Raw genomic sequence first — 25675 nt, 5'->3', positions numbered from 1 at the left:
TGCACTCGATGGATGACTCTGTTGCACTCCATCTTATCCAGATCCACTTTAAGCTTCTCTTGAAGATGCATGCTGCACTTCCTCGAATGAACTGCATCCTCCCTCATGTGCAATATGGCATCACCCTTGAAATCGCCGATTGCATCAAACCTGTCTGGATAAAGTAGTTTCAGGTCTCTAACTGACTCAATGCACACTGTGTTGCAACCTTCCCTGCCTCTCGGTGTGGTCCTAACCTCATGTATTGTGATGATTTGTAAATCTTGGCATACTCGAAGCCCCGCGACAGCTGGTCCAGTTGTGTCTACAATATAATACATTTGTGGTAGCCATTCAGAGATCCCATAGCTGCATTGCAAGGTTATTGTTCCAATGCACTTGATTGGAGAACCATTGCAGGCAGTCAGCCTAGCCATGCTGGGTCGTACCAAAGATTCCCATTTCTTTAAATACGTGTCCTTCTGTATACAGAAGGGCAGAATATTTGCACTTGCTCTGGTTTCAGTTTTTACTTTGAGCTTATGCTTGCCGCTCTTCTGCAGATATATAATGGGGAAAGCATGGCAATGGCGAATATGTCAGATTGCGTTATAGCATTGACATGTTGATCGGAATTGACTATGCAAAATTCTTGCTTGCTGTTTGCACGAGTACATTCTTCATCCATGTCCTGCTGGATCAGAAGGACCCTAGCAAGCTATGGACATTCCTGAAGCAGCAGTTGAAGGTAAAGCCTCTTTTGGGGGAGACGAGATTACTAGCTCTATAACCCATTTTGACAACTCAATATCTGCACATTCTTGAGCTTTGTCTCAGCACCCTGCAACAAACTGGTCAATGGACTCATCTTGCCTTTGCCAGTAGGTCAGAAGCTCAAGCTTATGACTTGGAAATTGACCTTTACCTTCAACTGCTGCTCCAGGAATGTCCATAGCTTTCTAGGGTCCTACTAATCCTCAGCTGACAATTCTGATGTATTGATTCCATGCAAGCCCTCGTTGCCCAGTGTGATAGCTTGTTTCTCTGGTTCGCTCACTTCTTGATCCAGGAAAAACAGTTCCAACCTTTGTTTAAACACGTTAAATTCAGATGCTATGTCTGACGCCTTCCAATCAATAACTGGATATTGTTTCGAGGGTTTCCATTTTTTTGGTTAAAATGTGAGAATTTATATTTTCGAACAGAAAATGATTTCATAGAAGCTGAACTTTGTGTTTTTTTTTTAAAAGGAAGGTCACCAGAAGGTTGGGACTGAGAGTGCACATGTAAACAGCTACTGGAAGGCATCTGTTTTTGAAATAAAAACAGCAGGGGTTGTTTTGGTTTGGAGAAATGTTTGAAGAGATGTGAAGATCCCATTGACAGCTGCCTATTTGCCTTTGGAACACCTCACCAAAATAAAGGACTTTCTTCCATACATTCTTTTCAGCCTAAGTGTTTTTTTTTATATTCCTTCTGTTTCTTTTACTGATCCAGAGTTAAATAAGGTGGCAGAATCAGCACTAACAGAAGCTGAGGCACAAGGAGTTCCAGAAGTTCCATATTAAAGATGGGGTTCTGATGGAGAAGTGGAGCCCATCTCACAGACCTGCGGACGAAGAATGGAGGGTTGTTCAACAGATAGTGGTACTGCCTAAGAATGGCCGGGAACTATTAAGGTTAGCGTATGAAATTCCTATAGTGGGATATGTGGGGATTTGGAAGACCAAATCACATACAAGTCAACATTATTACTGGTCATGTCTTTCCAGGGACATGGTGCAGTTTTGTAAAACATGCCATACGTGCCAGATTGTGGGAAAGCCGTAACCTGCCATAAAACCAGCACCTCTAATCCCCATATAAGTTATTGGGGAACCATTTAGTAGGGTGTTGGTGGATTGTGTAGGACCTTTACTAAAAACAAAAGCAGGACACCAAAATATAGCCACGATCATGGATATGGCTACTCGATTCCCAGATGTCATTGCCTTGAGGACAATTGCTGCTCAGGTAGTGGTAGAGAGGTTAGCCCAATTCTTCACTACATAGGATTTACCGATTGAAATTCAGTCAGATCAAGGTTCCAATTTTATGTCTGAAATATTTCAAGAAGTTATGGGTAATTTGGGTTTAACACAGTTAAAGTCTTCATCATACCACCCACAGACACAGGGAGCTTTAGAAAGGTACCATCAGACCCTCAAAACAATAATCAGGGCATACTGTCATGAATATCCCCATGATTGGGATAAAGGGCTAGAATTTCTTTTGTTTGCCACTAGAGATTCACCTAATGCGTCTACAAGTTTTAGTCCTTTTGAATTAGTTCACAGACATGATTTAATAGGTCCTCTAAAACTAATTGAAGAAAGGTTTTTAGGACAGAGGGATGAATCCTCTGTACTAGATTATGTATCCATGTTCCGGAAACAGCTCACGATGCAATGTGGTTCAGGAACACCTAGAAGCTTCCCAAACAACTATGAAAAAATGGGCAGACAAGCATGCCAAGACCCGAACATTTCAACCAGGGGATGAAGTGTTAGTATTATTACCTTTACAGGGTGAACCGTTAAAAGCACGGTTCAGTAACCCGTGTAAAGTGGTCAAGAGAAGGTAAAGTTAATTATTTGATTGACACCCCAGATCGCCAGAAAAATAATTTACTGTGTAATATCAATATGTTAAAACAAAATTATCGTCGGGAGGAGGATAAGCAAACACAGGTATGTCAGGTAGTAGGTGTAGACCCAGTAAAAACACATAAGAATTTAGTTGAAACAAAGGGGCTAGTCACACAATAATGAACAGTGTGTTCAAGCATAGGGGGGCTGGGTAGAAAGGGGTCACAGCACACGGATGGCCGAGGAATTGTAGACAGTATAGAAAAGACATATTGATGATCCCAGACACTGTCCTTGCATGTAGCAGATAAAGGAGTCGTCATAGACACCAGATATGATTAGACTCATAGTAGACAATGGGAACCTGTAAAATGTTGAACAGGTTCTCACTGAGCCAAATAAGGAATTATCATTATGTCATTATACCAGATCCCTACGAGTAAGTTAGAGGGGAGGGTCTTGGAAACAAGATTTAACCCCTGACTGAAACTGGGGATGGCACAAGAACCCCGGGGAAGAACACTCAAGAAGGTACCCTGAGTCAAGGGCTCAGAGAACAGAAGAGCAGCCGCAAGTCCGAGACTGGTCACCTTGTGCCTTGGCGGGTAGTATTCTGTGCAAGTAGTGAGAGCTTGTATTTTGATGATTCTTGATATTGCGCAAGTTAGTGAGAGCTTGTATTTGATGATTTAGTGTGCGAATAAAATATTGTTATACCTTTCACCAATCGGATTCCGTGGATTCTTTAGGAGTAAGTGTGGATTAGGCACAACATAATGACAGTGAAGAATGTAAAGGGATAGTGAGGATGAGGCAGAAGGAGGCCTTGACAATTCTTAAATTGAACTTGCTACTAGCTGGTTAGCTAAGACTGAATTGCAAGGGAGATTGGACACTATGCTTTGATATTTAGATGCAGAACGACGAGAAGACCCGAACAAGGTTACTCACAGCATTTAAAAGAGTCTGTAGGGATAAGCCAGGATGTACAACCTTAGCCACACATGATGTGGCTGTCAGGGAATCCTTTCCTATAAAACAGCATCCTTATCACTTAAGTCCAGAGAAACAGGCCCAAGTAAAAGCAGAAATCCAATACATGCTGGAAAAATACCTAATTGAACCCAGTCAAAGCAGCTGGAGTTCATCAATAGTATTAGTGCATAAACCTGATGGTTCAACTAGACTCTGCATAGACTACAGAAAAGTTAATGCAATAACAAGCGCAGACTTCTACCCAATCCCTCACTTGGAAGACTGTACTGACAGAGTGGGTAGTGCCGTGTTTCTTACAAAAAAGATTTGTTAAAGAGATACTGAAATTCCTTTAACACCCCGAGCTAAAGAAATATCACCTTTTGTCACATTGGATGGGTTTTTCCAGTGCCAAGTGATACCATACAGGTTAAGGGGTGCTCCAGAAACTTCTCAGAAACTAGTGAACCCAGTGGTAGCCAGTGTTCCGAACTGTGTAGCCTGCCTTGATGATGTGCTGGTCTATAGCGACACTTGGAAGGAACACTTGGAGCAACAGGGGGGTCTCTGTTTGGAAGGTTGCAATTAGCTGATTTGGATAACCTTTGTGGAAAAGTTTAAAATACAGAAAACCAGAATATTCCGATGGAGTTTACTATTACAGCCATATCACTTAAAGATTGCCCACATTGCAGGCAAAAATAGTTATTGCTGATGGTTTGTCGTGAATCGAACATTGTTTGAGTTATATGAGTAAAGATGGTACAAGACAAAATTGTATTAACTACAGATAAATAGTGAATGGGGGTGTGTGTGAAAAAATGCGTTTTTAAATGTTTTCAACTTCTGTTTTTTTATACATTGCAATGCATTTAAAAATAGCACTTCATTTCTCCAAGGCTGGAGGTGCTACAAGGGTTTCCATTTTTCCATAGCACTGCAGAGTGGGGAGACCTTGCATGAAGAGGACATGATTAATTGCCAGTCCTCAGCCAGCGGGGAGGATGTGGATGAGGCTACTGAGCAAGTAGCACTGGATCTTGAACCCTACGCACCAGAGACCAGGTCCATTGAGAGACGTGCAAGGGAGGCATGGTTCCTGCCACCACGATGGCCTCTCAGAGTGAATACAATAAAAATTCATCTCATTATTCCACCTGCCGCCTCCTTCCTATCACACTCCGGTGCCTAGCACCCAGGTTCACCATGCGCTCTGACACATTTGAGAAGCTGATTAAATGCAGTCTGTGCCTACACTGGCAGTCCATTGAGGAAGCAGGGGTGAGGGCTGCATCTGACAAGGCAGCAATGAAAGCATGAGTCATTTACAACAGTGATTTTGACCTCCATTTATTCACACAATTAAAGCAACCAATGACAAGGCCAAAGTTAACACACCAATGAAACCCCAAGGTGTCTAGGTGCTCTTCTTTATGCATTTTTGTGTGCTTCTATGTGGTACGGCCCCTACACTGGCAGCTGAGGTAGAGGCAGGCTGCTAATCGAGCTGACCCTTGGCCTGGGATGACTTTGGCAGGTGTCATCTGGCTGCCTGAAGGGCCCTGGCTGGCAGGGTGGGGGGGGGCGGGGGGTTCCTGCACAGGTGCAGGACCCTCCTCATTTGTTGCAATTACTGGAGCTGGGCTTACTCGTGGAAGGGCTGAGGAGCTGCTGTCCACACTCGGATACCCTAAGCGGAGCCCCCAGATGTGGAAGGCAACCCCTCCTCCTCCCTTTCAAGGCTCACTCGCATTTCCCTGCTGACCTGAGACAGACAAGGACCAGACAGAGACTCCAGCTGCCTTGTCCCTCACTTGCCTTGCTACTGCTGTGTTGAGCTTATGGCCAAGGAGAAAGTCTGTCTGTAGGAATGTGCGCATCTGCAGGTTCTGGCTCTCCATGAGGGTTGCCAATCTCTTGATGGAGGGAGCCATGCACTAACATGCCTGAGACACGGCAGCACTCCTGGCATGGATGGACTCCTCCATCTTCTGCGCATGACTGTGCACTGCCTCCAGCGTCTCCAGCAGATGTTCCCTACCTCTCTCTGCAACTCCATCACAAAGGCTCGTCATCAGCCTGTGGCTCAGCATGGGTCTGGCCTCCCCCAGTCCTCTGACTATCTGTGGCCTTGGCTGTCACAGCCTCTGTAAGCTGCTCGGGCACATGTGTGGTTCTTTCACCAGCTTGTGACCCAGAGCCAGAGTGCATACCCACTGATGTGAGAGTATCTGTGCTGGAGGAGGGTGCAGGAGAATGATGCGATGGTGTATCCTCTGACTGTTCCACCTCCTCCTCAGAGGTCAATGGCAGGCCCCCTGTCCCAACAGCTGAACTTGCCTCCAATGTGCCACGACCTTCATGAGGGAACACAAACATTTGTGAGTTAGGTTTTTCAGATCTCTTCATGCCAACCATGCGTGATATGCGCCTCCAGAAGTGCAGTGGAGGACACTATATAATAAACACCCAGCAATGTAACAGCTCCTTTTCTGTTCCTTAACTCTACCAAATAGATTCAGTCTTTGAACCTTCCAGTACTAGATGACAACCCTTTATCTGAACTTAATGATATCCAATTGATTAGCTTAGGGTTAGGGTTACTTCCCACTTACACACCATTACCTCTGAAGCCCCTAACAATCTATCCTCGGACCCCTCCTATTTCTCACTTACGTGCTGTCTCTTGGCAACATCATCCAAAAATACAGCATCAGTTTCCACATGTATGCTGATGCCACCCAGTTCTAACTCAATGACAACGCTCTTGACTTCTCCACTGTCTCTAAATTGTGAGACCACTTGTCCAACATCCAGTGCTGGATTAGCTGAAATTTCCTCCAATTATATATTGGGAAGATCGAAGCCATTGCCTTCAGTCCCTGCTACAAACTCCATTACCTAGCTACCAACTCCATCCTTCTCCTTGTAACTGCCTAAGGTTGAACAAGACTTGTTGCAACCATGATGTCCGAGATCAGCTTCCGACCACATATCTGCATCATCTCTAAGACTGTCTATTCCACCTCTGTAACATCACCAAACTTTTCCCCATCTCAGATCAACTGCTGCTGAATCCCTCCATCCATGCCTTTGATATCTCTAGACTTGACTATTTCAATGCACTCCTGGCTAGCCTCCCACATTCTACCTTCTGTAAACTTGAGGTCATCCAAAACTCTGCTGTCCTTTTCCTTACTTGCTCCAAGTCATGTTTACCCATCAACCCTGCTTGCTGACCTGTATTTGCTCCCAGTCAAGCAATGCCTTGATTTTAAAATTCTCACCCTTGTTCTCATTTTTAAAAAATTCCTTCTTGGGATTTGAGCTTTGCTTGCAACTCCAGCATTTATTGCTCATATCTAATTGCCCTTGAGAAGGTGATGGTGAGCCGCCTTCTTGAGCTGCTGCAGTCCATGTGTTGTAGCTACACAGTGCTGTTAATGAGGAAATTCAAGGATTTTGACCCAGCAACAGTGAAGGGACAGCGAAATAGTTCCAAGTCATGATGGTATGTGACTTGGAGGGGAACTTACAGATGGTGGCTTTCCCAAGAATTTGTTGCCCTTGTTCTTCCAAATGGCAGAGGTTGTGGGTTTGGAAGGCACTGTCAAAGGAGCCTTGGCAAGTAGCTGCAGTGCATCTTATAGATGGTACACAATGCTGTCACTGTGCATCGGTGGCGGGGGGAGTGAATGTTGAAGGTAGTGGATGGGGTGCCATCACGCAGGCTGCTTTGTCTTGGATGGTGTTGAGCTTCCTATGTGCTGTTGGAGCTGTACTCATCTAGGCAAGTGGAGAGTATTCCATCACACTCTTGACTTGTGCCTTGTAGATGGTGAACAGTCTTTGGGAAGTCCCTCCATGGTCTTACCCCTCCCTATCTTTTTAATCTCCTCCAGCGCCACCAAGATATGCTCCTTTAATTCTGGCTTAAGCATCCCCGATTTGAACTTTTTTTTTTCATCGCTCCACCATTGATGGCCAGGTCTTCGGCTGCCTAGGCCCTAAACTCTGGAATTTTCTCCCTATATATCTTGGTCTCTCGACATCTCTTTCTTCCTTTAAGATGTTCTTTAAAACCTCCTTCTTTGACTATGCTTTTGTTCATCTGCTCTAATATCTCCTTATTTGACTCAGTGTCAAAATTTGCTTTATAATGCTTCTGTGAAGCATCTTGGGACGTTTTATTACATCATAGGTGCTATATAAATATGAGCTGTTGTTAGTAAATCCCTCCTCTGCAGAACTGCAACACTATCCTGATCAATACTGCTACACTCCTTCCTTTCTTTTTTCCATCCCTATCCCTCCTGAACACATTGCAGCCAGTAATGTTTCATTCTCATTTCTGCCCATATTTAAACCTGGACTCCGTTAAACTCCAGTGATCTGGAATTCAGGAATATTTTAATGCAAACATCTGGCTTGGCACAAATTTTACTGTTTCCATTCACCATTCTAGCTGCTATCTCAATCTGTTTGCAAGATGAAATATGTTCTGCTGGATGCAGAAAGTGTTTTCCCTTATTAAAGGCTTTTAACTTCTTCATTGGCACAATCCAGCATTAGCTTTTAATAAAATGGTTTTTCAGCAGGAGAAACCTACAGCTGATTTGTCTTTCTGTCTCTTGTATAATTAATAATATTTCCCATTTCTGAGCATGAGCAGCACAGGATGGATACAATTCATTCATACTGCCACCATTTAAATAGGATGATTAAAACTGAAGGTTAGGCCATTAAGAATCAAAACCATTAACAACGTGACAACAGCCACATTAAAGAGCTAAGTTAATATAATTTCAATTTTTTTTCTGCCTCATCAACAAGGATATCAGGCTTTAAAATTTATAAATGAAATGTTGTTGAAAGCAAAAATAAACCCACATCATTAACTTTGCTTTGTAGACAATTATTTCACTGGCGCTGCTTTTTTCAAAGCAGAACTATTAATGTCAATGTTGCAACATTTACTCCACTTTCCACTTAATTTTGAAACTGGAAGTCCATACCACACTATGGATACGGACAATACAGATGCATGAGTTGTACATAAATTCATTTATGTCAACATTAATCTCTGCCAGCAACAGTTAATCATCATAAAATGGCACACAACTGCAGTTTTTGTTAAGTACACTTTTCCTAATTATAAAAACTAAAAAGACTTGTTGAAAGGACAGATTTACTTGAATTATGTTATCTAAATAACGGAGTGAATTTTCCCTGAATACAGCTAGGAGGAAAATGGGTGGAAGTTGACCTTTACACATTGCTCAATTTGTGCTTCCATTGATAATCCTAATTCTATTTTACAGTTGTACATCAGCAACATACAACATGTAAGCCAGCATCACAAATGTGGCAGAGCTCCCAATGTGTGTTGGCATTAATCAAACAGAAGCAGCTTCAGTGCATTGGACATGTACACAGGATGGAAGACGGTCCCATACCCAAGGACCTTCTGTATGGTGAGGTAGCCGGGGCTAGATACCAGTGGGGTGCCCAAAGCTCTGCTTCAAGGATGCTAGCAAGCATGACATGAAGTCCCTAAATGTTGACTATTACACCTGGGAGTCAATAGCTTGTGAAAGAGGGAAATGGTGACACATCCTGTGGACTGGTGTGCATTACCACAACAACCAGTGGCTACAGCAGCTTGGCAGCAAGGGCCAACGCCGAAAACAACTCACAACATCACTTGACAGCTTCACCTGTGGCACTTGTGGCAGAAACTGCCTCTCAAGGATTGACCTTCACAGCCATCAGCAAAGGTGGACCAAGAGAAGACACTCACCGAAATGGATTGTCTGCTGCATGTCCATCATCTTTCGCAGATGGAAGGATGCCAACTAGAAGTCAGCAGACATTGCGTTTCTCAAAAAAAACTTCCATGATTTCAACAATAACATTTTCCATTTTTATTGAGTGTAAAGCTGGATCAAGACAGCCAGAATCAATTTATCTTATGAATTATATTCTTGTATATTAAAAATACTGAGTTACAACACTGCATTTTGTTTTATTCGTTCAGGGGATGTGGGCATCGCTGGTTAGGCCAGCATTTATTGCCCATCCCTAATTGCCCTTGAGAAGGTGGTGGTGAGCTCCCGTCTTGAACCGCTGCAGTCCTTGGTATGTAGGTACACTAACAGTGCTGTTAGGAAGGGAATTCCAGGATTTTGACCCAGGACAGAGAAGGAATGGGGATATAGTCCCAAATCTGGATGGGGTGTAGCTTGGAGGGGAACTTGCAGGTGGTGGTATTCCCATGCGTCTATTGCCCTTGTCCTTCTAGGTGGGAGAGGTCGTGGGTTTGGAAGGTGCTATTGAAAGAGCCTTGGTGAGTTGCTGCAGTGCATCTTGTAGATAGTATATACTGCTGCAACTGTGTGTCTGTGGTGGAGGAAGTGAATGTTGAAGGTGGTGGATGGGTTGCCAATCAAGCGGGCTGCTTTATCCTGGATGGTGTCGAGCTTCTTGAGTGCTGTTGGAGCTGCACTCATCCAGGCAAGTTGAGAGTATTCCATCACACTCCTGACTTGTGCCTTGTGGACAGGCTTTGGGGAGTCAGGAGGTGAGTTTGCCATTGTCGTTTCCTAGTTCGATCCCTGGTATTCAGTCTAGTTTCATTCCTTCTCTTAGATTTTGTAGCAGTTTGATACAACTGAGTGGCTTGCTAGGCCATTTCTGAGGGCATTTAAGAGTCAACTACTTTGCTGTTGGAGTCACATGTAGGCCACACCAGGTAAGGATAGCAGATTTCCTTCCCCAAAGGAAATTGGTGAACCAGTTAGAGTTTTACAACAATCGACAAAGGTTTCACGATCACCCCTAGACTAGCTTTTTAATTCCAGATTTCTTAATAGAATTCAAATTCTACCATCTGCCATGGTGGGATTCGAACCCAAGTCCCTAGAGCATTAGCCTGGAACTCTGGGTTACTAATCTAGTTACTAGTCATTACTACTACGCCACTGCCTCCCCATTTCAAAATGCATGGTCTGTATCTATAGCCCAAATCCACTGTAAACACCTTAATATTTACCCATAATACCTACACCTAGCACTATGATAGAGATTTCCAATGTTTTTAAGTGTTCTGCTTTTGCAAAAACATGATGTGACAGCCTAACTCTCTGCATTTGATTTGGGTATTGAGAATATATATGAAATAATGCAAAAAACTGAAGGCATAACAAAACAAACACTGAAAAACTGAAATAAAAACAGAAAATACTGGAAACACTTAGCAAGTCAGGCAATATTTATGGAGAAATGAAAAAGATTAGCATTTCAGATCATATGCCTGCCCCTTTGTCAAAAAAAAGTATCCGCTTGCACTTACAGGCTCTGGTCACTCAGTGGTGCCATAGCACAAACTGAGGCAATTTTGTTTGTTGCTGATGTATCAAAAAGAAAGACTTGCATTTATAAAGCGCTTTTCACGACCACCAGACATCGTAACATTAAATGTAAAGCGTGTTGAGGTCAGGTAGGAAATGATCAGGAAATTATAGGCCGGTGAGCCTTACGTCAGTGGTAGGGAAATTATTAGAGAGGATTCTTCGGGACAGGATTTACTCCCATTTGGAAACAAACGACCTTATTAGCGAGAGGCAGCATGGTTTTGTGAAGGGGAGGTCGTGTCTCACTAATTTGATTGAGTTTTTTGAGGAAGTGCCAAAGATGATTGATGAAGGAAGGGCAGTGGATGTTATCTATATGGTCTTCAGAAAAGCCTTTGACAAGGTCCCTCATGGCAGACTGGTACAAAAGGTGAAGTCACACGGGATCAGAGGTGAGCTGGCAAGATGGATACAGAACTGGCTCTGTCAGAGAAGACAGAGGGTAGCAGTGGAAGGGTGCTTTTCTAAATGGAGGGATGTGACTAGTGGTGTTCCGCAGGGATCAGTGCTGGGACCTTTGCTCTTTGTAGTATATATAAATGATTTGGAGGAAAATGTAGCTGGTCTGATTAGTAAGTTTGCAGACGACACAAAGGTTGGTGGAGTTGTGGATAATGATGAGGATTGTCAGAGGATACAGCAGGACATAGATCGGTTGGAGACTTGGGCGGAGAAATGGCAGATGGAGTTTAATCCGGACAAATGTGAGGTAATGCATTTTGGAAGATCTAATACAGGTGGGAAGTATACAGTAATGGCAGAACCCTTAGGAGTATTGACAGGCAGAGAGATCTGGGCGTACAGGTCCACAGGTCACTGAAAGTGGCAACGCAGGTGGATAAGATAGTCAAGAAGGCATACGGCATGCTTGCCTTCATCAGTCAGGGCATAGAGTATAAAAATTGGCAAGTCATGCTGCAGCTGTACAGAACTTTAGTTAGGCCACACTTAGAATATTGCGTGCAATTCTGGTCTCCACACTACCAGAAGGACGTGGAGGCTTTGGAGAGGGTACAGAAGAGGTTTACCAGGATGTTGCCTGGTCTGGAGGGCATTAGCTATGAGGAGAGGTTGGATAAACTCGGACTGTTTTCACTGGAACGACGGAGGTGGAGGGGCGACATGATAGAGGTTTACAAAGTTATAAGCGGCATGGACAGAGTGGATAGTCAGAAGCTTTTTCCCAGGGTAGAAGAGTCAATTACTAGGGGACATAGGTTTAAGGTGATAGGGGCAAAGTTTAGAGGGGATGTGTGAGGAAAGTTCTTTATATTGAGAGTGGTGAGTGCCTGGAACTTGCTGCCGGGGGAGGTGGTGGAAGCAGGTACGATAATGACGTTTAAGAGGCATCTTGACAAATACATGAATAGGATGGGAATAGAGGGATACGGTCCCCGGAAGTGCAGAAGGTTTTAGTTTAGGCAGGCATCAAGATCGGCGCAGGCTTGGAGGGCCAAATGGCCTGTTCCTGTGCTGTTCTTTGTTCTTTGTTTGATAGAGGCAGTTTCAGTTGGGTTTAGTTGTTTTTGTATTAGTAGCATTGTAGGGCATTCTAGAGAAAGTCTTAGACTCCGGTAAAGGTTAAATAACAAGTCTTTACTATTCACAGTTACTATACACAGTCTCCGCAAGCCACCTAAGCTGGCATCCTTCATGCTGCTATGCCCTCTTCTTCTCAAGCCTATCTCATGTGACTGCTACATTATTGCTCATACTGTGGGAGGGGTCTCTCTCACTATCTTTGGTATTAACCCTTTACATCCTGATACATCTCCCCCCAAGTCTTATTCAACAGTTTTCCAAACATATATACATCTTTGACTTCTCTACTACTCTCTCTCCCCCCAAGTCTCTAACGTTACAGATTCAGTCTCATTGGAGATTTGACAACTCTCCCCAATCTGCTTGCAATCTGTCTGAGCCTTCATAGGAAGTCTGGGTTGCTGGCTTGGTTTTTCATTTCTATGGGTTGTAGTATGCTGTTCGTTCGGGTTTGTTTCTCTTCATCTGGATCTTGCAAATGGATTACGGGCTGCTGCTTTTGCAGAGTAGGAATGATATTCCTCTGATTCCTTCATTTGTTCCCTTCCTTCAATCGTATAACTGATAGTCCTCAGGTTAATGGATTACTGTACCTTCTCGTTCCAGGTCATGTATCCAAACTTTTTGACTATTGTTTAATTTGGGTCAGCTTCTCTATTGTAATTCCGGGTTTGTTTCCTTCTATCGGCGTTTTCTTTTTCTTGAACTTTCTTGTAGTCTTGAATCTTCAATCCAGGCATTAATTGCTGAGGCAATACTGGAAGCTGTTTTCTTAACTTCCTTCCCATTAGTAATTCTGCTGGTGATAATCTGCACAGCAGTGGCGTTGAACGATAAAATAGGAGTGAGATAGGAAGATGTTCATTTTTCTTGAATAAAGATTTTATGGTTCTCACACCTCGTTCTGCCTCACCATTGGACTGTGGATATCTCAGTGAGCTCGTAAGATGCTGAAAGCCCATCTTCCTGGAAAACTGGGTAAAACATTTGTTTGTGGAAAGTGGTCTGTTGTCTGATAATATTTCATCCAGCATCCCATGAGTTGCGAAGATGTCCGTAAGGATTCTGATAACTACCTCGGTGGTCATAAAATGTAATCATCAGACTTCTATCTACCTGGAAAAGTAGTCGATAATGATGATATATGACTTCCCACCAAACATGAATAAATCCATGCCTAGCCTTTGCCAAGGTCTAATTGAAAACTGGGTAGTCAACAGTGGCTTGCGATGCTCTGTATCATGCATGCCTGACAGTTGTTGATCATGGTCTTGATATGCTTAGATATCCCAGATCACCGAATTGAAGATTAGGCCCTCACTCCGCACTTGGTTATACCCAAACGGCCTTGGTGTAATCGATCTAAGATATAATATCTCATTGAAGTAGGAATCACAGTTCTGTCATTGTAAACTATTAAGTTGTCAATTATGGTAAAGTATTCCCTATACTGGTGCAGTGTCTTCATTGTTCTCCCTCCTGTGCCACCCATGCGTACAATATTGTCTAATATGAATGCACTATTTGTGATTCTTCTGTGCTTGTCATATTTCTCGCAACTTCTGTGAACTTGCTGGCCAACTTTGTGAGTATGACTCATATGAAATTCACGTCTTCCTGCGATGAATGATCTACAATTGCCCTCAATAGCGCATCAGATGATGATTGGAAGGAATTGTTGACCTTTGTTTGCTTGACTTTGGCTACCTTCTCAATCAACTGCGGTTCCAAGCATGTATTCCTGCTCAGTAAAGAAAATTCTTGATTGTGTAAGATGTATAAGGTTGTCTCAGTTGTCTTCCTTTATGCCAGATGTCCAGATGTATCAGTTGTCTTCCTTTACGCTGAAGAGTTGCTTGGAGTTTGCCTTTTACTCACAGTTGTGTCCTGCCTGGACCATGTAACTGTATACCTGTCTGTTGCAGGTAACGTCTCTTCCCCCATGCCTTTTGGTCAGACAATACCGTGAAGCTAGCCCCTATGTCAAGCTTAAAATTCGTGAGGTGTCCATTCATGTAGATGTCTATTGTCCAGAAATCTTGGTCTGAATTACTGATTTCTCCCAAGAACTCTCCTGGTTCCTTCTCTTGTGGGTACTGCTGTACTTGATTCACTGCTGTTTGCGTGAAGATCTTCCGTTTTGTACCTTTAAGCAAAGATAATTTGCTGTGGCATACCTTCCCATACTGTACAGTTTTTCCACACTTAAAACACTCAGCTTTACTAGCACTGCTCTCGTTTATGGGTCTTCCTGACAGCACAACATTGACCAAGTTTTCCTATGTCATGTGCCTTCTCAGCTGCATGTTTTTATTCGTTCCTCAAAGTGTTTCCCTGGCTTTGACTTAACCAGCTGTATGGGCATTGGACTCCTTCCCATCAATGGCTTGTCTTCAGCTTGTAGGATGTCTCTATTCTGTTTGCGAACTTCAGCCTGTCTTACAATTTGAATGGCCTGTGTGTGGTCTGCCTTGGATTGCAACAGGTCCGACAAAGATTCATCTGATATGCTGATGACTATCCTGTCTCTAATTAGTTCTGCCTTTAATTCACCGTATTCGCAACCTTCTGCTATCTATATAGGTCATTAATGTAGGAGCCCACAGATTCGCCAATCATCTGCAGCTGCTTATTAAATTTGGCTCTTTCCGAGATTTTATTGGTATGAAGATTAAAATATTTATCAAAGTCTTGGAGTACATCTTCGAATTTTATCAGTAACCTCACTGATCCCTTGTCAGATAATTATGTCACCCGCAATTGTCCCTACTGAATATAGGAGGGTGTTCACTTGTTCCACTTCAGATTTTGTATGGAGTTGCAAAATGCTTCTAAACCTCAGGAACCTTTTACTCCATGATAGCCAATTTTGGATCTGATTGGGTCCCTCTTGATTCTGGAAACTCTCAGCCATTCTCAATTTTGGATCCATATTGCTTTCTTTATAGACCTTTTAGGGTATTCCCCTTTAAGAAATTCTGCTTTTTTTCAGGCTTGCCTACCTTAATGGAGGTGTCCCTGCTGCTTTCGGGGGTTGCCTACACTTTTCAGGAGTTCCTGTGCTTTTCGGGTATTCCTGCTCTTCACCCTCGCATTCAGCCCTAATGAAGGATTGGGTTTTTCCCCTTCTTTTCCCCCGAGCATGATGCCTTAAGAAAAGTACTGCAAGCTTTCAAAAGCTTTTAACATGACCCCGACTGCTGGTAGTGGAACTCTCCCGATCACTGGATTCTCCTTGCAGACCACCACGCTTCTGTTCTGCAGTGCAGCCTGTATTTCTGTGCTTTGACTCACCACAGCTGCGGAGCTCTTCACAGCCTCTTCTGCAGGTAAGTAGTTTTCCGACTGTACCTGGCCAGTATTTTTCTTTAAATTTCTCTGTTGTTCACCTGGTGTTTCTTCCAAAGGTAAGATCTTCAAATTCTCCTGGCCGCTTTCACTGCTGTTTTACCATTGTTTTACCATTGCCACCATATTGGGTTTGGTTGTTTTTCTATTAGTAGTGTTGTAGGGCATTCTAGAGAAAGTCTGAGACTCCGGTAAAGGTTAATAAGAACTCTTTATTATTCAGTTATTATTTACTCTCCGCAAGCCACCTAATCTAGCATCCTTTGTGCTGCTATACCCTTTTCTTCTCAAGCCTATCTCATGTGACTGTTACATTATCACTCGTACAGAGAGAGGGGTCTGTCTCACTGTCTTTGGTATCAACTCTTTACATCCTTATACTTCAGTTCCCCTTTTCACCTCTCAACTAACTGCAGCCAGTGTTTTTATTAGAATTGTGTTTTAATCTTTTAGCATTTAAATGGTCAATAAACAGACAAATGGTTTTCTCATAGGTTTAAAAAATTTAAATGTTCATTAAACCAAAAAACGCTGAAAATGTGTAACTTCACCCACACAGACACAAGAAAAGACAGAGATTAAAAGTTAGCATGCATTTAGGTCTGGTGTTCTTAAAAAGAGTTTGTTGTGAAACCTCGTTTGTTTTCCCACAAGGAAAATGTAAACAATGCAGGACTGTTCTTCCTTTTCTCCTGGTTCATTGGAGTTAAGGTTTGGAGGGTTTCAGATGGATGGATGCTTGGCTGCATACTTCTTTGGTTAAATCTCAGTTACAATCCATTGACGAAGATCCTGTTTCAATCTCTCATATGGGGAGCTTTACAAGGTCACTTTTCATCTCTGTCTCTAGGTAGTTTTTAAAGATGGTAGGGAAATGGTATTAAAGAGGCAGGATCCTCTTCTTGGCTGGAATAGATCTCTCTCAGCCTCCTAGCTGCTGGCTTTCTGTCTTCTGTTCTGGCTTCCTGCACAGAAAAAGTTTCTTTTCTTAAATTAAAAAACCTTATCAGGCTTGGTTTCTGTCAGGTGACCAAACTTGCTCTCCCCTAGAGTTTTCATACAAAGTCTCTGAATACGTGGCCATTATTAGACAATGGTGTTTGTATGTTGCTCATCTTGATAAAGTCGTGTTTGGTCACACCTATTATCCTGAGTTTGGGTCTGGAGACTATGTCTGAAAAAGTCATTGTTAGTCCAGCTGCTTGAAAAAGGGTAGCCATTACCATTGAATGAGCCATCAGAATTGCTCATGCTTTCTTCAAGGCTGGTCCAGACATGACGATGGGTTCAGTCTCCAGCAGTCACTATGTATATTGACAGTACAGGAAAGGTCATCTGATCTCTTACTCCATTTTGTCTTGTAGCAAAAGTGTGTCTATTTTGGGAGGTTAATTCATCTGTTCATTTTTATAGTTCATAATTGCTCCTTGTGTGAGCGTGACACTAATGAAGTTTTTTTTGAAGCGTAAACTCTTGCAGTGTAGGAAATGCGGCAACCAATTTTTGAACAGCAAGGTCCCAAATAAAGCAATGTGATAATAAGCAGATAATCTGCTTTTGTGATGTTGATTGAGGGATAATATCAGCCAGGACACCAGTGATAATTGCCCTGCTCTTCTTTGAAATAGTGCTGTAGATCTTTTACATCCATCTGTGAGAGCAGATGGGGTCTCGGTTTAACATCTCATCTGAAAAATGGCACTTCTGCCAGTGCAGCACTCCTTCAGTATTGCACTGGAGTGTCAGCTTTGATTTTTTGTGCTCAAATCACACAGTGGGACTTGAACCCACAACTTTCTGACTCAGAGGCAAGAGTGCTACCAGCTGAGCCGCAGCCGACACCAAATTGGCATCTGTTCTAAGGTAAGAAAAAGGATTACTCAATTGTTGCCTAAAATCTAAGTTTGGTTTATAGTCTGATGGTGACTTGTTGTATCAGCAACTCCACCACTACGTCAAAAACCTCAGGAACCTGCTGAAACTCATGTTGTCTGCTGCTCCACAGTCTGTCCTCCTTGAAAAATGCAGCTGCTCTTTAAGGTGTTGCTGCAGATCTTTAAGAAGCAGCTGCACCGACCAATTTTCCACCTCCTATTCAGTGAGTTACCTATTGGAAAGTGTTCATCAATTGCATTATAATGAGGGTTGCCCTTCAAAACTGAACAGGTTTCATGGTAACTCCTCCAAGCAGCATTGCTTATGTCTTGCTCACTGACCACACACACGAGACGAAAGGGAAAGGTGTATGTGTGAGGCAGTTTGTTCAGGAAACACAAACACAGACTTACACTCATCTTTGAAGCTTATAGTATTATTCAGCTGTAGTGGTCGCGTGTTGCGTTGATCAAGTCTTGTTTATTGATATCATGCTCGTACAAAGAGATATTTGTCCCATATATTGTACAGTTTTCACATGATTCTGGGCAAGATTATGTAATACTCTGCGGGGTAGACTTTTACGCCAGTAATATAGTGTAACCTGGGCAGGAGCGGCCAAACCAGCCCAAAAAATCAGGGAATTTTAAACATAAGTGAATTATGACTGAAACCACTTACATTTATGTTTTCTCCAATTTTTATGTTGGTTTAGGATTCAATTTGCCATATCAGGTCTCGCTCGCAAAACAGGCCACAGCCCCACGTCGAAATTGTGAGATTCCGTCAATTGTGCTGGTTTGGGAAGGTTCTTCAAATTGTGCGCATTTTCTTAGGCACACAGGCACTCAGGTATTTTTAAAAAGTTTTTCATGTTAAAAATATTTAATTGACTAAGAAACTGACTACTTTACACCAATCAAACTATTAAATGATTTTTGTGAGTCATTTTCAGTGATTTTAAGTCAGCTAGACAGCTGGAGGACCGAACACCCTTATTATAAATAATTATTTTTGGTGATAAACTCCTTTTCAGCTGTATTAATAAAACTGTACTAAGTTACCATTCTTAAATACATCAGGGAATACTGTTTAATGAAACGAAAATAATGAAACAATTGTGTTCTATTATGCTGCCCAATGGGACGAGTTAATTGAAGATTTTACATTTGTGATTATGCAAACTTATTTTATTGGAAACCTGAACTGTAACCTATACAGCACAGTTTTGATAAAAGCTAAATACTGTGGATGCTGGAAATCTGAAATAAAAACATAAAATTCTGGAAATACTCAGCAGGTCTGGCAGGATCTGTGGAGAGAGAAACAGAGTTAGTGGCCGGAATTTTACAGTGGGCGGACAGGAGCCGGACTCCGACGTAAATGGCAGTGCTGAACCTGCTTCCACCTAGCCTGGGGATCTGTCCCGTATTTTACAGATCCCCAGGCTTTAATTGGCCCGAGTCGGGACTTCCACCACTTAAGGGAGGAGGTCCCATCTCAGTGAGCTGCTGGCCAATCAGCGCGCCGGCAGCTCTTAGTCTCAGCAGCGCCACTGGGAGCGGTGGCCACTGCTGGGACTGCAGCCCAGCCAGCCGAGGAGGATACCATGGAACCGATACTGAAGGTCAGTTTGGGTTGCCTCACCAGGGGAATCGGTCGTGCCCTGGTGAGACTAGGGTGGTCATTTGGGGGGGAGGGGGGGCGTCTTGGATCCCGGGGTTGGGTTGGGAGGCGGGGCGGCCCTCAATCAGGCACCCTGTGCCCGATTGCCAGGCTCCTCCCCCAGGGTGCGGAAAGGCCAGCAGCTATAACTGCGTGGCCTTTCACGTCCCCAGCACGCCCACTTGCCACGGGTAAATTACCCGTGGAGGCGGGCGAGGGCCCTTAAGTGGCCATTAAGTGGCCACTTAAGGGTCTTGATTGGCCTCGGGAGGGCGGGCCGCTTCTCCCCCCCCCCGCCCCCCCCACTGGATCTCCATAAACTTGGTCGGAGGCGGAATCGGGGCGGTTAGGCCTCCCGGAGCCTGCCGCTCAATTTTACGCCGCCCCTACGCCACCATCCAACCCGCTGAGGCAGCGTAAAATTCCGGCCAGTGTTTCAGGTCTGTGACCTTTCAACAGAATTGCCACCAATTCTCAGGTCACAGACCTGAAATGTTAACACTGATTCTCTCTCCACAGATGTTGCCAGACCTGCTGGTCTGGTGTTGATCAGAATGAGGACATCTACAACATTTTTAGTTATCGTTTTCGTATGATTCAATTTACTTCCATTCAAATAAATATTTAATGAGTCTCAAACAGGTACTTTTGAAGAAGTAACTGCCTGTATCCAATATCTAATGGCTTGAATTGAAGCTTCAAATTCTGACTTTATTGTAAGGTACCAAGTCATAATGTGTACCAACACTTGGATCATTATATAATTTTGTATGATACGATAAGATTGGTTTGACCTTCTGAAATTTCAAAACTCTTTTCCAATTTGATTTCATTTATTGTGGAGAGTTTTCTCACTTCTGTGCTTGGCCTCAATGCCACTTTTCTGCGTGGCTGTATGGGTAATCTGCCTTGCCAACATTTTCCTTATTGATTTCAATCACAATTTCCATTTGATGCTGACTGGACAACCTGACCAACAACGGTATCTCATTCCTAGAAGACTCTGAGTCCAAATAACAGTGAAGCCTTGGACTGAATTTCTTTTCTTCTTGTTTAGGTACAATAAGTACTGAATTTGAGCAGTCTCAATACAGATCTTAGTAGAAGTGGGTCCAAAGCCGGAAACTGTAATCATTCAACAGCAAAGGGCTAAAGTTCCCACCCTTTGTAATTTTAGTGAAAAAGTAGATACAGTAAAAATCATGTAGTTTGCAGAGAAAGTGCTCACAATGTATTCATCTATTTCTGGTACTTCTCAAGGAACTCCTTTCCCTGCAAAAGAGAATCAATGAATCTTAAAGGTGGGAAAAATGTCACTTTGTGTTTGATTAGCCTTGTGAAAGGCCAACTGTGGAAAACTTGTGCACTATTTTGCTGCAATAGGAGCTCTTTGAAAAATGATGGTGTTACTGCCAACTTAATAAATGGGAAGACTTGGAATATTAATACAGCAGTCGCAATGTATAATATAGAGGATCTTTGTATCTCACGCCATGGGTACAGCTGCATTTTCTGAGTTTATCTCAGAGGAACAGGAGGCAGTACAGGAGCACAAAAGGGACAGGGGGACCATGACTTTGATCAGAAGCAATCCCAAGCCTTAGACCTGCTACAAAAATGCCAGCAACCCAGACAGGATAGAGAAGCTGTTTGACTGAGGAGGTGGACCGGGGGAGGTCCAGTCTCAAATGGAAAGTTGTGACTCAGGTGTGCCATCTGGTCTGTGAAGACCTGCAGGGCTAATCAAACATCCATACTGAACTACAAGTGGCAATGAAGGTCATTGATGCCTTCGACTGTTATACCACCATGATCTTGGTATGAACAACAACTATGACAGAAGTCAATCAGTTTGCCATTCTGAAAACCAATTCACATACACTTAATCAGTGTCCAACAGGAGGAGCCAAAATCTTTGCATACTGCTATATTTTTCAAAGTACAGAGCATCATTCTCTGTGTATACATAGCTATTCAATAGCCCACCATCCTATCTAAATAGAAGGGCACTTATTCCTTCAAAGCACAAATGGTATGTGATCACTGCCAGAAAATAACACACAACAATGCACACTTCCATGGGAGCGCACATGATATATTAATTGAGGCAAATAAATGCTGTGGATACAAGACAACAAAGAATGAAAGAATGAATGGCTGGTACTTCATAGATACAGGGCAGGTGTTGCAGCTATAGCTGATAATAGCCCAGAATTTCCTGAAACACTGCAAATAATGCCTTTGCCCTTTTGATCTTCCCATTGTGAACTGACACCTGAATGTCTTGGAAAAGTAACCTGAATATGCTGGAGCAAGCCGATTGGTGAATCAGGGACCTCAGAAGCATTCCAATCACATATCACTGTAAAAGATCAGTACAGATTCCATTGCTCAGTGTGAGGTTTAGCAGTGGGCAGTAAGTGGACAGGGGGGACCTGTTTGAGGTATACAAAATTATGAGGGGCATTGATAGGATAGATAGGAAGAAACCTTTTCCCTTAACGGAGGGGTCAATAACCAGGGGGCATAGATTCAAGGTAAGGGGCAGGACGTTTAGAGGGGATTTAAGGAAAATAATTTTCACCCAGAGGGTGGTTGGATTCTGGAACACACTGCCTGAAGGGGTGGTAGAGGCAGGAACCCACACAACATTTAAGAGGTATTTAGATGAGCACTTGAAACACCATAGCATACAAGGCTACGGGCCAAGTGCTGGAAAATGGGATTAGAATAGATCGGTGCTTGATGGCCAGCACAGACACGATGGGCCTGTTTCTGTGCTGTATAATTCTATGACTCTATGATTTATCTGTCTTGTTTGAAATAATTTTAAGTCACTGAAAACAGTTCACTTTAGTTAAAAATTGCTGTAAAATACTGTAGGAGATCAGTGCAGTCTCCCACTATAGTGCCTCATGCACCAAATCTCTCAACTCTTCTACTCTTCATCTATAATAATGTAGAATATGGAAATGTCTAAGGGAAAGGCCATTGTAACCCTTTCACCTTTTGAACACATTGAGGAGGGTGGATGTCCTAAAAATATTGCCTTCTCAGGACTTTAGATGGCAAAATTGATGATCTTAGTAACCGAAAGGTGAGAAATTAATCAAACATCAATTCCAGACTGCAGAGATGATGCACCATAGCAAAAATGTTTCTTTGATGGCCCTCCAAGGCTGAAAATCATGTCAGACCTGTAAATAACGTTGATACCAGGTGATCAAGAACCTACCTGAATCATTATTTTTAGTCTAAGTGGTTGCAACAAAAAAACTTAAGTAAATCCAGCAAATACGTGATTATCATTGACTTGAATGACAATTAATGGCCACTTAAGGGCCTGTTCCTGCCATGCTGGTATTTTACCAGTGGTGGGGGATGCCTTCGCCATGTGGGGAGGTCACCTAGTAAAATAAGGCAGCCTCCTTGTGGGCTGGGGTGGGGGTGGGCCTTCTTCCGCTGGCAATCTGTGGCCCACGGAGGTCCCCATCAGCAAAGGCAGCCCCTCCGCAAACAACCCACCCCTGCCTTCAATGCCCACCTTTCTCAACAACCCTCCCCTGCCCCCGCCCACCTTTCCTTGGCCTGCCAGACTGGCCCTGGGGAGCCCAGGCCTTCTGCAATACCAGCAGTAGCCACCGGAGGATCCAAAACAGGTCTGAGGCTGGGTCGCCGCCTGCCTTCTGGCCCGTTGCCAGGACCCCGCTGTTGGGGTAGAATTCAGCCCAGTGGACTGGATTTTAGTCTGGCGACAGGGGTCCTGCCTCCGCCTCCATCGACGCCCATTACTATCCCAAACCAAGCAGTAAATTAATTATCTGCCGTCTCTTTAAGGGATGAGCTCCCGCCTCCAGAGTTGCTGGTTAATCAGTAGACCGGCAGCTTTGCAGTACCGGCAGCACTACCGGGAGTGCTGGCCACTGCTGGTACTGCAGAAGGCCCTGCAGCATGAAGACAGAAGACCCTGGGAGAGGTAATTGGGGTCGGGGCCACCGAGGCCTTCGCTGCTCCGGACAAAATGGCAGGAGGCCCGGACGACGTCAGGAATGACACCCCCTGCCATTTTGTTTGCCCCCCAGCATCTGTGCCCACCTCCAAGGGCAGAACAAAATCCTGCCCAGTATTCCAAGAACAGTGTAACATTAATATTACCTCATTGCTTTCATATTTTATTCATCAAGAAATGGATTCCAGTTCTTAATTTTGCACCTTTTAATAGTTTTATCAATGTGTGTAATTACTTTTAGTGATGTATGTATCTGTATTCCTAGTTATCTTAAAGCCTCTACCCCATTTAGTTTTTTATCTTCCAAAGAATAAGTGCCTTCTTATTCCTCCTACCAAATTATCTCACAAGCTGCTACACTGAACTTCATTTGCCGTTTATGCCAGCACTTGTGGCCTGCCTCTCAAGGATTGGCCTTCACAGCCATCAGCAAAGGTGCGCCAAGAGAAGACACCTCACCTAAATGCTGCATTTGCTGCGTGTCCATCATCTTTTGTTGATGGAAGGATGCCAACAGTAATACTCCAACCAAAGTAAACTACCTCACAAGTCACTACATTGAACTTCATTTGCCATTTATGCAACCACTCTGCAAGACTGTTTACCTATTCCTGTATTCTTGTCTTCACATTATTAGCTGCTCCCCTAGTTTGGTATTATCTGCAAATTTTGACACTCTAATTTTCCCTGGGATGCAAAAACAACCAAGAAGATAGGGAGACTAGGTTAGGGACCCCATGGTTTTATCCATTCAAAATAGTGCTGGGAGCACAAGTATTAAAGTAATTTTAAAATTCACACAGGTATGTCCATAAATCGGGTAATCATGGAGCTCGGAGGAAGGCAAGGAAACCGAATAAAATCACTGAAAAAGTACCAAATATTATAGTCCCTTTAGATGGCCTTGTCCCTTTCAGGAACATCAAATGGTGTGAATCCAGTATAGTTTATTTCAAGATACATTTTATTTTGTTTGCTCACATGTTTGTCTTTTCCAGACTCTTGCAGTTCACATAGAATTCCTAATGCTTGGATTGCTTTAAGAGGGCTGAGCCTCTGAATTTATGCATCAGGTATAAAGTGATGCTGTTATTTATGTTTCTAGGCTACACTTTCATGACTGATACGTCATTCTAAACTGACAGTCAGGTTTGATATTACAAGGGTTAATGCCATTTTCTGGTGTACAGTAGCTCAACATCAACATTTGTTTGGTCTCACATGATTCTTATAAACTAATGATGGTTTTTAATCTGCATTAATCTTCAGATGATAATAATACTAATAAATGATAACATCAATAATAACACAAAATTGAACCTGGTATTGTGCAATGAGATAGGATTAATTAATGACCTCATAGTTAAGGCACCCCGAGGTAGCAGCAATCATAATATGATTGAATTTTACATTCAGTTTGAGGGAGAGAAGAGTGGGTCCAAGACTAGTATTTTAAACTTAAATAAGGGGAAATATGAAGGCATGAAAGCAGAGCAAGCTAAAGTGACAAATCAGGTTAAGGGATAGGGCAAGAGAGATGCAGTGGCAGACATTTAAGGGGATATTTCAGAATACACAGAATAGATACATTTCAACAAGAAAGAAAAATTCCAAGGATGGGACCAGCCATTTGTAGTTAACTAAAACAGTTAAAGATAGTATCAAACTTAAAGAAAAAGCCTATAATTGCACAAAGATGAGAGACAGGTCAGAAGATTGGACAGAATATAAAAAACAGCAAAGAAGGACTAAAAGATTGATAAGGAAGGTAAAATTAGAGAAAGCTAGCTAGTAATATAAAGACAGATAGATATTTTAAAAAGAGTTAACAAAGTGAGCATTGGTCCTATAGAAAGTGAATCTGGGGAATTAATAATGGATAATAAGAAGATGGCAGATGAATTGAACAGGTATTTTGCATCTGTCTTCACCATAGAGGATACAAGTAACATCCCAGAAATAGCTCTAAATCAGGAAATGGAAGGGAGGGAGGAACTCAAGAAAATTACAATCACCAGGGAAGTAGCACTGAGCAAATTGTTGGAGCTGCGGGCTGACAAGTCTCTGGGTCCTGATGGACTTCATCCTAAGGTCTTAAAAGAAGTGGCTAGTAAGATAGTTCAGGCACTGGTTTTAATTTTCCAAAATTCCCTAGATTCGGGGAAGGTTCCATTAGATTGGAAAATAGCCAATGTAACTCCTTTATTCAAAAAGGGAGGGAGACTGAAAGCAGGAAACTACAG

General features: G+C 43.0%; 1 protein-coding gene across 5 annotated transcripts in view; it reads right to left on the bottom strand.

The window, feature by feature from the left end:
* Positions 1 to 25675, bottom strand: part of cfap20dc (CFAP20 domain containing) — a 548283-nt gene that overhangs the window by 219378 nt on the left and 303230 nt on the right. The window lies entirely within an intron of this gene.

Source organism: Heterodontus francisci, chromosome 19 (assembly GCF_036365525.1).
Source record: "Heterodontus francisci isolate sHetFra1 chromosome 19, sHetFra1.hap1, whole genome shotgun sequence".
Classification (NCBI taxonomy): Eukaryota; Metazoa; Chordata; class Chondrichthyes; order Heterodontiformes; family Heterodontidae; genus Heterodontus; species Heterodontus francisci.
This window is presented reverse-complemented; position numbering and strand designations above follow the sequence as displayed.